At 32.9% G+C, this 15,817-nt stretch overlaps 1 pseudogene; it reads right to left on the bottom strand.

Moving 5' to 3' along the window:
• Window positions 1–13,324: 13,324 nt before the first annotated feature.
• Window positions 13,325–14,058, bottom strand: LOC134232068 (uncharacterized; annotated as a pseudogene).
• Between the last annotated feature and the right edge of the window lie 1,759 nt (window positions 14,059–15,817).

The raw sequence follows: 15,817 nt of genomic DNA, 5'->3' as shown, positions 1-15,817 counted from the left end.
CGATGTCAGTCAATAAACATTATTTGTGTTATAGGTAACATGCCTCTGATGGCGTCATTCAGTTTTATAATTTCGTCATGCTTGATTTTGCATGATGATATTTATCTTCAATTTCCATCTTATTTATCGCTACAAAATATGAATAAAGGGGGAAAATGACACATCAGTTGAAACATTATCATCCAGCTGTTAATATTTTACAAACGTACTTTTTAAGTATTGTCATCGACTTTTAAAATGTAATTTCCGATTTAATGAACTACTTGACTTCCAATGATCCGGTAGAATGGACACATGCGTAAATGTTATACAATAACTTTTTATGGAAGGTTGATGTGATTTTTATTTTTTTATGACAGGATATGTAATTTTCTTCACGTTATGCAATTAAAAAACAAGGTCCATTCTTTAGACATGTACTTCAGAGTTGTTTTTATTCTCATTCTATTAAAATGAGATCTAGGTTTATTTCAAGGGTGTAAAATTCTTGCACGAAAAGGCTGTTAACTGTGATGTTCCAGTTTAAAACCTGTCTAACAGAAAGAAAACAAACAAAACCAACAAGAAAATTTAGTTTCCAAAAAAATCACAAATCACAAGTTTCACAGTCGGGCCAATTCATTAAAAGATAAATTGCATTGTCGTTTAGTACGAATTCTTATAAGTGTAGTGTATGCCATACTTCTGAAATAATAGAGCATAATTATGATTATACAAAATTTGACAGGTCAACAAGGAGTGCTTTCTCCTCAAAGAGAGCGGACCCCATTTCGTAAAAGGGTTCATATTTCATGCCTGAATTTAGACATATTCATTAATTTGGATAATTTACAAAAATTGTAAATTTTTCAATGTTTTCATCCTTTTTTAAATAAGGATAAAAAAAATATTTGTTTATATCTGATGAAACTATAAGAAAGCAACAGTCTTAATTTTATCACAGATTTAAGGGGGAATCTTTAATTTGGCTATATGTCTATACGTCAATATAGCTGTTGTCTTGGCATACCATAATCGCGTCTGGTTATTAATAATATTGGAGCATTAGTTGATATGTTCCTGATGACCAGAAAAAAATAAAGGTCTTTTGACAGAAGAAATATTGCTGTTTTTATATTTAATCAAACTTCAGTAAAAGTGTAATCCTGATGTCACATGAAGATATATTATCGCTGTTGTCATACCTCAAAGGTCCGAGTCTTGACCAAAAGGTCATGTCATATTACAATAGCAACAGGTATTAAAAAAGGGAAGGAAAATTTCACATAATACCTTGTCCTTCTGTTTCAGACGAAACTATGACTCATGTTTGATACAGTAATTTTCTAAAAGTTATAAGCAATAATTGTTTTGGTATGAGAATATTCACATCCTTAGAATTCTTTGATTTTTGAGCCGTGTTTATCTCTTGAGGGAGCTTCAGCTTATACTGCACGATTTTTTTTTACTCTTCGTGGTTTATTATTTTTTTCTATTTATGAATTTTTAGAAACAGTACGTCAGAAATTTCATTAATAAAACATTTTCTTAATTAAATTAAATCATTAACTCAAAAATATCATTAGACAAGTGTTAGATTGAAAATCCATTAATTCTGACGGGAAACAAGTACGTACTGACTATTTAAAGATTTTTCGCAATTGATTGTTTACATTACCTGTTTAGTTGGTGAAAGTTGTGATCACTCAAGATGATAAATTAATTCGAAAACTCACAGCGTTTACATGTACTTTCAGATTGTATCTGAAGGAATATATCATAATTTAAATTCTGTATTACGTACATTTCCCGAATTATTTGGGTGTTAAAATGACTTTGTTAGTAATTATATGTATAACTTAAAATGTATTTGGCCTTTTTCATACCAATTGAAAAAACATATTTTATATTGAATTTGATAACTGTATGATCCGTCTTTCTTATAACTACACAAAAATTGCAGAAACTAAGAATGATCAACAGGGGGTATTTTACTTTAATTCACAACTGATCTTACCTCTATAATTTACAGGCTTCAGTGTTGTTTGTTCTCTTTGCAGATTTGTATTGAAATTAGACTTTTTTTAAGATTGAAACTAAGCCTCGTAGCCTCGTCTCTGACAGTCCTTGTCGTCCAGTACAAAATATCCTCATCTCTAGTTACTGCTATATCTTGATTTTACTTGTTAGCAAATTTTTTTTCAATTTTTTATGAATTTTAGTAGCATGTATTTGAAATATTTAAGATATGTTGGTTTTATTATTTAAAACTTATTTAGATTTCTTAAGATTTGAAAATGCAATGATTGGATCATAGAGAAGGACAACATTTCCTAATTTACAATCAAGACACCAAATAATTCTGAATTCATATCTTCCATTAAATGGCAAAAACAGATTTGAAAAAAATCCAACTCAATTAAATTAAGAAACTTTAGTAGGTTTTATATCCGAAATTATGTCTTCATATTTTGCTTCGTTGAAAAGAAATCAGTTTAAAAGATACTTAGTCTTCAATTCAAAATTAAAAGAGCTGATGCCACGGAGTTTTGTTACAAAGAAAAACTCTGAAGTTGCTGGTTAAGTCACAACGATATCAAAATCGAGTAGGGCGCCAAATGATTTGAAAATGGTACAAACGGTAATTGAATGATAAAGACTATGTACAAACTAAAATAATGATAATTTTTGAGAAACATCTGTAACACTGAGAGTTAATCGCCTCACAGCATTGTTGCTGATCTTAAGCAGCGATGCTACAGGAACAAATTGTCAATAAAATAAGAGTTCAATAACTGATACATACATTTTTTAATGCATACACTGGTATAAAACAAATTTGTGTGCAATGTAAAAAGAGATTACTTTGAGAATCTCATGATTGTATCAGGTTTTTTGACGTAAGAGTGTTGTTAAGCGTGCTCTGTGGATACAAAACGCGTTGATATGAAAATTAAATAACATCATAAAAAAAATATATTTTATATATGATAAAGTGTTATTGCTAGCTTTACCTATAGACGAAGAGTAATATCTAAGATCGGTACATGTATATTACGCGGACGTTTTGAGAAACCGTCTTACATGATGTATTTTTATCCAAAAAGTAGTATCAGTTCCCAAAGGACATGATGAATTGACAGGTATAATAAAGGAAATGCCACGACCGACGTTTCATTTTAAATAATATTACGTTGTCTTTTTGTATAACTGTACTCTTTCACACATAAATAGTTTAGTTGTTTTTAAGCATTCGTATAATTGACTTTGCACCAAATAAATCGCTTCATCAAAATTTTACTTCATAAGTCATGGATATCTTCATTCGTAAGAGGTTCTGCTGATATGTACTGATCAAGGGGGAAAATGACACATCAGTTGAAACATTATCATCCAGCTGTAAATATTTTACAAACGTACACTTTTAGTATTGTCATCGACTTTTAAAATGTAATTTCCGATTTAATAAACTACTTGACTTCCAATGATCCGGTAGAATGGACACATGCGTAAATGTTATACAATAACTTTTTATGGAAGATTGATGTGATTTTTATTTTTTTATGACAGGATATTTAATTTTCTTAACGTTATGCAATTAAAAAACAAGGTCATTTCCTCAAATATGTACTTATAGCTTGTTTTTATTCTCTATTAAAATGAGATCTAGGTTTATTCCAGGGTGTAAGATTCTTGCACGAAAAGCGGTTAACTGTGATGTTCCAGTTTAAAACCTGTCTAACAGAAAGAAAACAAACAAAACAAACAAGAAAACATAGTTTCCTAAAAAAAATCACAAATAACCATTGTTTCACAGTCGGGTCAATTCATTAAAAGATAAACTGCATTGTCGTTTAGTACGAATTCTCATAAGTGTAATGTATGCCATACTTCTGAAATAATAGAGCATTTGACTAGACAAAATTTGACAGGTCAACAAGGAGTGCTTTCTCCTCAAAGAGAGCGGACCCCACTTCTTAAAGGGGTTCATATTTTATGCCTGAATTTAGAGATATTCATTAATTTGGATAATTTGCATAATTTTTAAATTTTTCACTGTTCTCATCCTTTTTTTTTTTTGAATAAGCATATAAAATCAATTTTTATATCTGATGAAACTATAAGAAAGCAACAGTCTTAAATTTATCACAGAGTTAAGGGGGAATCTTTAATTTGGCTATATGTCTATACGTCGATATAGCTATTATCTTGGCATACCATAATCGCGTCTGGTCATTAATAGGATCCAATTTGCAATTGGATTGTGGCGTTTATTTTCTTTTATCCCACCCTTTTTTTTTTTTTTTTGATTACAGGCATATCAGTGCCTGCTTTATGCTTTATCTAATTTTAGGGGTCAGATTGCATAATATGATACCAAAGACTTTTGTGTTTTTTAGAAGTTTTTCTAGTCTTGTCTGACCCCCTTATAATATTTTTATGTTCCCCAAACGAAGTTGGGGAACATATTGTTTTTACTCTGTTTCTTATTATTATTATTATTAAGGTCTTCCGTCTCCAACGGAAGACCTTATTGTTTTCGTTCGGTTTCTTTTCCCTATTATTATTATTTTTTTTTCTTACCGATTTTGTGCACGCGATTTCTCGGAAACGGCTGGACCGATTCTCACCAAACTTTCAGATCTGATAGATATTTATCTGAACCTTGTCGGAAATTTTTCATAAGTATGTCCTCACTTCCGGTCGTGAGATATGGACGATTTACTGATTTTTAGAGGGTCAGCTTGTCCTGAGATCTCCTCCTAAACGACTTAAGATATCGACTTGAGATTTTCAGTGAAGGTAGAGGAAGGATAGTAGATGTGACATTTTGCATATAGAGCTTTCCAGGTAAGAAGGCATCGACGCTCGCCTGGGATCGAAAATAGCCTCATGCTCATCTCGCAAAAATTGACACGTTTTCTTTTATATCTTTTTACCTGTTAATATTTTGTTAAGACATATATAATAAAACATGTGCAATATAGTAAGACCTTTCATTTGATATCAAGTAAACGGGGTTAGTCCTTCAAATTAGGGGCATAGAGGGGGCAAAAGTCTCTCGTCTTTAACTTTTTTGTTTTTCAATATTTTCAAATGATATTAGTATAGTTGATAGAAACATTTCTTATTAGGCTGAATATATAATTTGTTTGTAAATTTATAAATTCAAACTCGAGATAATAACATTCAAAAATCTGAAGCGGGAACTAAATGGCGGCGGTCTCCGACATTTCGCAATAGCAGTTAACAGAGGCAGCCGAGCGTTTGCTTGAACGAAAGTAACATAAGGAGCAATGAAATGTGTAGGGATACTTGGATTGTCACGTCGTAGGTTCGTTGCAATTCTGTGTCAAACTACATTCATAATCCAAGGTCTCTTTACAAGTTTTCTTTAATTGGTTTTGGTTGTTTCTCAAAGTAGAAAAAAGAAAAGAATTAATGTGCAAATTAAGTACGCATTGATGATATTATCTAAATCAAAAGGATTTAATCAAAATAGAAAAGGCATGATTCCATGATGTTTTATCAAAGATCATAGTCAAAGTCATATCTCATCTTATCGAAAATTCGGACGGAAGACCTACTTGTTGCTCGCAACGAGATCGCATCTAGTTATTATTATTATTATTATTTTTCTTCTTCCTGGGAAAATTTTGCCCACCAGTGATCTTGTAAACTACACATCCGACTAAGGTAAAATGTTTTTAGGGTCAGTAGACATGTTATGTAGATTTGCCGAACGAAGGTCATTTTGCGCGCACGTGCTTGCAAGAGCGCGCACGTGCAACACGAAAAATGACCAATATAATGGATATTGCTGTAACTTTTCTTTTTCTCGATGAACTTTTTTGAAACTCATAATGTAAGGATACATTAGTAGTAAAGACAAGATGGCATGGTCAAAATAGCAAGATCTCACGCGCATGCACGTGCGCTTCGCTCTGATTGGCTGAAACTAAAATCTCAATATCTTTCTTGTTTCTTGTCATAATCTTTTGAAATTTTGAACATAGTCCTACATTACGAAGACCTACAGCATGATATATAAAAATATTCATGAAAGCATGCGCATGCACGCGCGCTGCAATCTGATTGGCTGAAATTTTAGATGGCTATATCTCCTTTGTTTTTTGACGAAATGCTTTGAAATTTAAAACATAGTCATGCATTAGGATATCCTAAAATATGATATAGAAAAAAATCATGAAATCACGCGCATGCACGTGTGCTGCAATCTGATTGGCTGAAACTTTATATGGCTATATCTCCTTTGTTTTTTGACGAAATGTTTCGAATTTTAAAATATAGTCATTCATTTAGATATCCTTGAATACGATAAAGATAAAAATTTATGAAATCACGTGCATGCATGTGTGCTGTAATCCGATTGGCTGAAACTTCAAATGGCTATAACTCCCTTGTTTTTCAACCAAACAGGATTGGATTTAGAACATAGATAAATCCATAGATCCATTAAAGGACTCCTACAAGAAGGTGTAGTCATTATGCACGTGCTTGCGCGTGCGTGAACGTGAAATGAGTAAAATTATAAATCCACTCGAATGAGTGTATTTTTTAATACTTTTGGATTAAATGCTTTGATATTAAGTATATTAAAATTTGAGATAGTAGACAAGATAATATGGTCGTTACGCACATGAACACGCGTGCAATGCCTATTTTTAAATATATTTTGAATTTTTCTGGGAAGACTTTGATTAAGTCTAAATTCCATAAAGTATTTCTTATCTAATAGAGATTACAGGGAATATGGCACCAAAAGGGAGTTGGGGAGCGTTTGGGGAACATCTGTAACGGTCCCCGTTACAATTAGCACTAGTTATATTTTGTATTGCGTCATTTACTTCAATAAATGACATTTTTTCACTTTCACTACTGTTGTTATTTTAATTTTAATCCATCAAAAAAGTAGCCCAGTTGACTTGGCTTCGGTCTTGCATAATAACAGAGGAACATAAATAAGTAATTATTATTACAATAATAATATCCTTAAGTGACAGAGTTATAGAAACTGTAATTGTTTTATTTGTTATTATTTATTTCTGATGTAAAATGTTTTTATTCCGTAATTGTTTTTAAGTTGTTTCATGTATAAAAACTATTTAGATCGGGACCAATTACCTAATTTTAATCTATGACACCATTGTCTTAATTTACAGCCAATCAGTTTTATTTACCAAAGGAGAAAGCCACACAAATTTACAAGGAATATTTTTGTTGAAAAACCCTCCATCCATCCCCCTTTCTTCCACCGTCTTATATTTTATTTGTTTTATATATACCTGTATAAGTGTTCATATTTATTTGTTTGGCGTTTATTTTCTTTTATCCCACCCTCTTTTGATGACAGGCATATCAGTGCCCGCTTTATGATATATTTAATTTTAGGGGGTCAGATTGCATGATATGATACCAAAAATTTTTGTATTCTTGTGTGCAATTTAAAAAGAGATTACTTTGAGAACCTCATGATTGTATCATGTTTTTGTTTGTTTGTTTGTTTGTTTGTTTGTTTGTTTGTTTTTTTTTTTTTTTTTTTTTGACGTAAGAGTGTTGTTAAGTGTGCTCTGTAGATACAAAACGTGTTGATATGAAAATTAAATAACATCATAAACAAAATATATTTCATATATGATAAAGTGCTCACTTTTTCTATAGACGAAGAGCAATAACGAAGATCGGTATAGTAAGCGAACGTTACTGGAAACCGTCTTGTAACATGATGTATTTTTATCCAAAAATTAGGATCAGTTCCCAAAAGGACATGATGATTTAACAGGTATAATTAAGGAAACGTTTCGACCGATCTTTTCATTTTAAGGATGAATTCTTCTGATCATTTTACCCCAAGTGGGTCTTCGTACTCAAACATGTCGTAAAATTCAAACGGATAACAATTTACAATAAAGTTATTCATGTTTTTAAATTTTTTATGATTTACATGTTTAACTATATACATTTTTAAATAAAAAATCTTTATATTTTGTACTAATGACCAAGACGTGTGCAAAATTACGATATTTACGACACGGGCCTAAAACATGAAGAAAGTCGACGAGGAAGATGAAGGGATGGCCTTAATTAATTACGAAGTGACAGGAATGTTGTATGGCCAACCGAGCCAACCAACAGAAACTATGTTCTAAATTCATCAGTTCAAACGAACATAAATTAGTTATAAATAAAAACACCAATGTATAGGATGAGCTCACATGCGCGAGTGCAACAGCCTTCGATGATAAAGAAAAGATAAAAAAAATTGTAAATTCTAACAAAAAACACCCCTCCCCCTAAATACCGAGACCTTTTGTAACAAACAATTTCTGCTGTAAACTTTCTTTTACATAACCATCTTTAGCTGAATCTGATCGCCATCTGCCATGTTTTTTGAAAAGTCTGTCACAAATTCCAGAATTAGCGGCTGCAGTGGCACCGCCTGCACAAAGGCTATGCAAACCAAAATTTGCTCTTATCTAACCCAATAATATCAAGCGCAGACAATAAAATTTCCCTAGGTCGGGTATATGATAAACTTTTATGTCCTATCAATTAACACATACTTGATTTTTTACAAAAATTTATAGAACGAAAAATAAACTCATTAGAACCAGGTGAAATCTTGGCTTTCTCTAAATATCTTTTCGTGATAATAATAGGACATGTAACACGACCAGTACCTGATATGTACACAGTATTTCTTTTCATATAACGATCAGTTTTATTTTTTTGTATAAAAATGGTCATATGATCATCATAAAGGCTTATGTCACACATTCTAATATTAACTAACTCCGAGAACCTAAAAAAAACCTGTGAAACTTAAAATACACATACATGCGATTCTAAGGTCTAATAAGTTACACGTTTCGTTCCCGTACAATACACATAAGCTTTTAAGAATTTCAGGTTTAATAGGTTCCTTTTTGTTGTTAGATCGGTGACCAATTGATCTGTAACATCCTTCCATTGTAAGAATTGCGAGATCCAAGGAACACGGATTAGGGTACCCAGATAGTTTATGTGCCCAGCTAATAGCATAAAACGCTTCATCGATTGTATTCACTGAATTACAAGTTTCACTAAGTTTGAACATGTACAATGAAATATTATAATCTGAAGCAGGAAGTGGAGAAATTTGATAACTAGAACACCACTTACAGAATCTGTTGAATGCAGCTGAATATTGCTTCTTAGCATTTTCCGCCTTTGATTTTTCGCAAACAAAAGGGAGTTTGTCAGCTAGTTTCTTTAACTGTGGATTCACACATTTCCAGGTAGATGCCTGTTTGTCCGATTTAAAGATATCTGCAAAACTGATGAATTAAAACAAATAATAATAATGATACTAAAATATCGATTATTAGAATATCAGGACTTCGCCAAATAAATTGAATGGCCTTGTCCTATAAACCACTAACAGTAAACCCGTTTCTCAAAATGCTGTATATAATTCATAATAACTAATGTAAATTTTTTGAAAATATCAGGACCTCGCCAAATTAAACATGGCCTTGTCCAACAAAGTAATAATAATAATAATATTTTTTATGCACTGTTAAATTAAATTCAGTATATCAGGACCTACCAACATAAATGAAATGGCCTTGTCCAAACACCCATCAATACAATTTTTTTAATGCATCAGTTAATAGGTTCAGTATTGTACGTATAATGTGATACTTGTATCAAAATAAAATTATATACAAATAACCATGACCTTGCCAGCTTCATCAAGACAGACTCTTGAAAGGGCCGTGTCTACATCTAAAAACCGATCTGTACAAAAAATTCAGTCACAATTTTCACTCTAAGACCTTGCCATCTTCATCAAGGCAGTTCTTGAAAAGGACATGTCTAACACAAAATAATATTCTAATGCAATTGGTTTGTAATACACCTTTTGATTGGCTAATGTGCTTTTTTGAGGCAGTAAAACGAGCATTAACGAGAATGAAAGCTTTTCATTGTGACGTCATAATAGAGCGACGCAAAAACACAATGCTCCGTGATGTATTTCATGTAACAAAATTCGACAAAATAAGACGTAAAGAAACAAACAAAATGCATGGATTGCATTCGAATGGGAATAACTAATCTTTTAATTTGTTATTTGCGACCGTTAATGCTGATTTAACGGTCGCAAACATCCGTTTTACCGGCTCCGCTTACGCGTCGCCGGTAAAACTCAGTTTGCGACCGTTAAATCAGCATTAACGGTCGCAAATACCAAATTAGAAGACAGTTATTCCCTAACTCTTCAGATCTTGCCAGCTTCTTCAAGACAATCTTGAAAAAGGGCCATGTCTAAACTGTTTCACAGCAAAGCCTCAGAGCCAGGACTCTAGAATTGAAATAACTTGAAAAAAAGGCTTTTATTATTCGTACCATGACAAAACACATTTTGATGTGGCTCAAATTCTAGTACATCAATCACATAATTCTTGAATGTCATATTTTGACCAAAAAACAAAGTCCAAAGAGGAGATGATGGCCATTTTGGAACGATTAAGGTACCACTAGCTCTACAGAATTGTAAATGCTTAATTGTTCGAGAAACCAAAGAGATGGGTAGAACTAGCCAATTATTTTCGAATTTCCAGTTTTTCAAAAACGTGTCTACTGCCTCTGTAGTAGGACACCAAAATAAGGAATTGAATCTCTGTAATTTGGCATTTTGAGCTTTAGCAAATCTATCCACCGTATGTGGACCCCACATACTATCAATTAATTCAAAAAACTCTGTATTAGTTTGCCAATCATTAAAATCAATAACATTAGAAATGTAATCGGCTTTTGTATTCAACTCTTTGGGATTCCAAACTAAATTCAAAGAAATACCAGATTCTGCACAAATAGAAAATATACTAAATGCTAGATCTTGTAAATGAATTTTTGTGCTGCCTCTCTGGACAATTCTTACACAGTTTTGGTTGTCTGTATGCCACCGCAGAGACTTGCCTTGGAGTGAACTGGAAAAAGAAAATAAATCTAATTGAATCGCCCTTAGCTCTCTCTCCAAGTTGAACTCATCAAAGATTCAGCTTCTGACCAAACATGATGGAAAACATTTTCGTTCATTTCAACAGTATAAGCTCCAGCAACAACATTGCTAGCATCTGAAAACGCTATAGTAAAAGGCAAAGATTCTTGAATTAAACGCCTAAGATTTAGCTTAAACAAATTCTGTGACCAAAATTTCAGTTCTGTTCTAACTATGTCTGGAAATTCAAAATTTATAAATATGTTCTCCACTGCTAAATATATGTCTTGTCGTCAAACTACAAACATTTCCTTAAACAGGTGACATCGAAATAATCTGTCCTGCAAACCTGGCTAGCTCTCTAGCTGTAATCAAAGGAAAAGTATTCATTATAAATTTCAAAGAATCTGATGCAGCCGCAATTCTTCTTTCCGGTATACTTAAAGATACTATCTTGGAATCCCATACCGAGCCAAGCCACTCCATAGACTGTTTGGGCTGAAATGTTGACTTTTCAACATTGATTAATACGCAGCACAGTTAAGGTTACAGTAAGGAGGCGGGGCCTAATTTGTACGGGAAACGTTTACTATGACATCACGCATAATATAAGGTCTCAAAATACCACAAAATGAAATTAGTTGCTATTTCAAACAGCTGGATAGCTGTATACCACATACAAACTTACTATTACATGCAGTTTTGTTGTTTGTTAAATCCTACACAACAGTATATAAACGATGCATCGATCACAATGCACTTGTCAATGTGACGTCATCTCGCAAAAATGACACAGTCAGAGGCTGATCAATTCACATTTTGTACAATGAAAAATGTCTTTTGTTCTCAAATAAAATATTATTTGCGGTAAAATAAAAAGCCATTAACTTGGATGTGATGTTTATTTTAGTATTTTATTCATAAACTGTACGTGCATTTATCAGACAAGCGATACTGTCGTGTGTTTGTATACAGATTCATTGAAAAAGTAATAGAAGGGCCCAATAAATCGATTTATTGTAAGGGCATACCCTCAATGTATCTTGTCAAAATTTTACACATAAACTCAAGAAGCATTAAGATATTTGAAAAGTGCTGCGAACCTCTTGAAATCTTGCAAATAAATTAATTATAGCTATATTTAATGTAGTTGACCAGCAAAATATTCAACCTGCCGTTCAACAAATTAAATTTTACCAATTAAAAAAGGGAATCTATATAGGTTCGCAGCACTTTTCACAAACTACGTAGAGTGTTGAAAAGGATTATAAAATAAACTAAGATTTTTAGCTTGGTTATGCCCTTGCAATATTGAAATTTATAGATGACCTCTCAACTGCAAGTATAATTGCCAAAGTCATGTGACGTCGACATCAAATGACAAGTCTCAATAAAAAATCTTAATGTCCCCAACATGTAGATTTAAACCATATTACATTTTTTTTTATATCAGTGAATTCCTAAAAAGATTCGCCCATTCTAATAAAGTGTGTATTTTTTGTCTTTAAAAATCGCCGATATTTCCATTTGTAACCCTAACTGCGCTGCGTAAACCTGCTTGAACAAGAGAATTACGAACAAAATTTGAAGCTTTCAAACAATTTTCGTAATTGTTACCAAAACCGAACCCGTCATCAAGATAGAGAACAATGTCAATACCATGGTTCTTCCAGTGTTTCACCAATGTTCTAAGGCACTTGGTAAAAATATAAGGTGCTGAGGTCAAACCAAACGCTAAAACATTGAAACAATAAAACTGGTCATTCCAACAAAACGAAAAATATGTCAACTGTTTCCTACATAAATCAATATGGTGGTATCCTGATTTCAAATCGAATTTAAAAGGAAAACATCCTTTTTTTAAAAAATTCAAAGCCACTTTCCAATCTTCAAACCTTACTTTCTTTTTATTTACAAATTTATTTAATTCGCCCAAATCTAAAATTAGCCTCTTTTTACCCGAACCCTTGTTAACTGCAACACTAAGTGGGCTAACAACAAAAGGCTGGAAAGGAACTTTTTCAATGCAGCCGGATTCTAACAGATCTGAAATTGAACTATTTACAAATTCAACATTTTCAAAAGCTGGCTTATTATTCTGGAACTTCATTGGAGGTGGTGCCGTCTGAAAAGGAACTACATAACCGTTATTAATGGTATCAATAACAAAATCGCTAGCACCAATACTTTTCCAGTATTCAACATGCTTAGCTAAGTTTCCTTTAACACCTTTGCCATAGACAGGTAAATTTTTAAAAATAATCTACTTGATTCAAAAACAAATCAAATTGCTCATTTAAAATTGAATCATGAACAAAAATATCATACTTTTCAATTGATTTACTGGGTACTTAAATTGTTTGTGGCCTGAGGTTGGGAACTTAATTTGAGGGTTGCTGTGCATTGCGACTTCCAGTGCTTGTATTTTCTACCGTTATAGCAGATGTCATATGGGGATGCTTCGCGACGCCTTGAGAAACGAAAGGCTGCTGAGAAGGAGTAGGCCTACGGTCAGGAGGAGTAGAAACCGTCGCTGATGCATTTCTTTTGGAATAAGGCTTGAATCTTCGTTTCTCTCTGAGTGCCCGGAGCGCCCTATTCTCTCTCTCGTATTCTCTTACAGTGGTCCAACCCGCTGGTGATTTATCTGCTATACGAATTAGCTTGTTTCTCTTGTTAATCTTGGTAATAACAGAAGAAATAATGGCAACCGAAGCAGAATCTTTAACTGACAACTTTTTCTGTACTTTAGCTAAACGTTCAGAATTTCAGAATTGAATTCAAATTGAATTTTGTTTCCCTCGTGCTTAAAAGAAACTGAAACGTCTTTTTGAGTTTCTTAGCCAAATCATCAAAATCGTTACCCACAGAAAGTTCAGAGTGTTCAGCTTTGAGTCTAAATAGGTCTTGAACAGGTTGAAAGTGTCGGCCAGGTCTGACGAGGCTTTCTCTGTCTCAGGGGTGTCCAAATTCAACGTAGAATCCTTATGGACAGTAGAAGGAATGTCATTCAGCAAGGACTCTTCGTCTGAAGGTTGCCGGAAATCAGCCAAAAAATCTTTTTGCGTCGACATCAGTACTGGTAGCTGTTGCACTTACGACAGCGACACTTCGAGTGATTTAAAAAACCCTTAATACAACCCAATTCGACGTATACATGCCTAGCATGATTTTAACCTACAGAACCGCGAAATCTTTAACCAATCGATCTTCGATACAGCCACGCCCCCAAATTCCGTAAACAAACCAATGTGTTTACCGTAACTTTTATAAATATATATTTAAAACATTAAAAATCGCCGATATTACAATTAGGCCTACATGTACATTTTCGAAAGCGGTCCCCAACCATTCCAGCCAAGAGCGCCGTTCGAAGTGTGTTGACGACGTTCCAGTAGCAGTGGAAAAACGAAAATGTAGGTTTCAAGTGCTTTTAAAATAATTGAAAATAGCAATGTTCATGCATTATAGATACAAAAGATTTAAAATACATAGTAATAACTGTCACATCGCAAACTCAAACATAGCATACACATGTTACATGTACGTAACGTTAGGCCTAAGCCCAGTAAGGGGTCTTCAGATGCATGCAGACGACAGCATTCGTATTATCTTTTTTATTGCAACTTCAGCTCGTAGTATACTATATGATAAATTTCCTTTGATATTGTAAATGCAGAATATATATCCCAAATTTATAGACACGCCGTAAGAAAATAATAAAATAGCATCTATAAATTTGTTGCTTACATTCGATAAGAAACTAGGTCGATTCATTCTATGGCGGCCTATGTGGGTTAAAAATGAAATATTTCTGAAACATCATAGAACATGTAGCAATTATCTGAGTCTAAACTACAGGTTTGGGTTCATAAAAACAAAGTCAGATAGACAAAATAATGATTTTACATTATTTCCAATAAATTATAATCTTCATTTTTTTATAATTTGTTACAGGTAAGTCTTGTTTTCACAAGAATCACAAATGAAGAACTTTAGAATAGAGCAGGCTTTTAGAGCCACTAAAATCAGATGGAGAAAACTATGCAAATCATATTGAGAAAGTGGGACTGGATATGACAGATCCCGGGAAGCCACTATCCAACACCACACACCAGGATCCAATCCAGAACCCACAGGGCAAGAGAAAGAGAGGACATCCAACAAACTATTATGAATTTTTTATTAGTTAAATTATTTCTTTTTGTTCATGAAAAGCTTTTTCTAACAAAATTGCAATGATTACCTGAAATGATCACACTAATTTTGAATATTTGGTGAATAAAACACATACTTAAGCATAAATGCCTTGATTTATTTTCACTAATTGCTGAAAAAGAAATAGGGGTGGGGATATAAAAGATATATAAACTTTCTTATATGTACATTAACCCCTACTTTTCATGATATGAAAAGGAACCCTCCTAAAGAAACTGTATGTACAATGTAAACCTATAGGGTTTGAGGCAATTATTTTAAACAAGAAAATAAAATAAGCTAATTAAAATGTACTTATGATAGAGTGCTCTGACCTATAATCCAAGCGGGATATGGAAGTGTAATAATTTTCCGCAAGAATAAACAATCATGTTAATCGGATTAAGGACAGTGTAACCTACCAGGATGTTTATCTATCTGGGGACATCAATAGAGGAACAATGACGGAACATTGCAAAGCAAAGACTTACTTTAACATTTTATTAACTTTTGCACAATACCACGACACTGAACTAAATCTTATGTTTAAATTATAATTTATTTTATAAAGTTTTAGGATTTAGTCCCAGTTTATTGTATAACTTTTTTACTTGAATGTGACATTAACAGTCTTTG

This window comes from Saccostrea cucullata, unplaced genomic scaffold (assembly GCF_032062105.1).
Source record: "Saccostrea cucullata isolate Sc308-1 unplaced genomic scaffold, CSIRO_AGI_Scuc_v1 ctg12624, whole genome shotgun sequence".
In the NCBI taxonomy this organism is placed as follows: Eukaryota; Metazoa; Mollusca; class Bivalvia; order Ostreida; family Ostreidae; genus Saccostrea; species Saccostrea cuccullata.
This window is presented reverse-complemented; position numbering and strand designations above follow the sequence as displayed.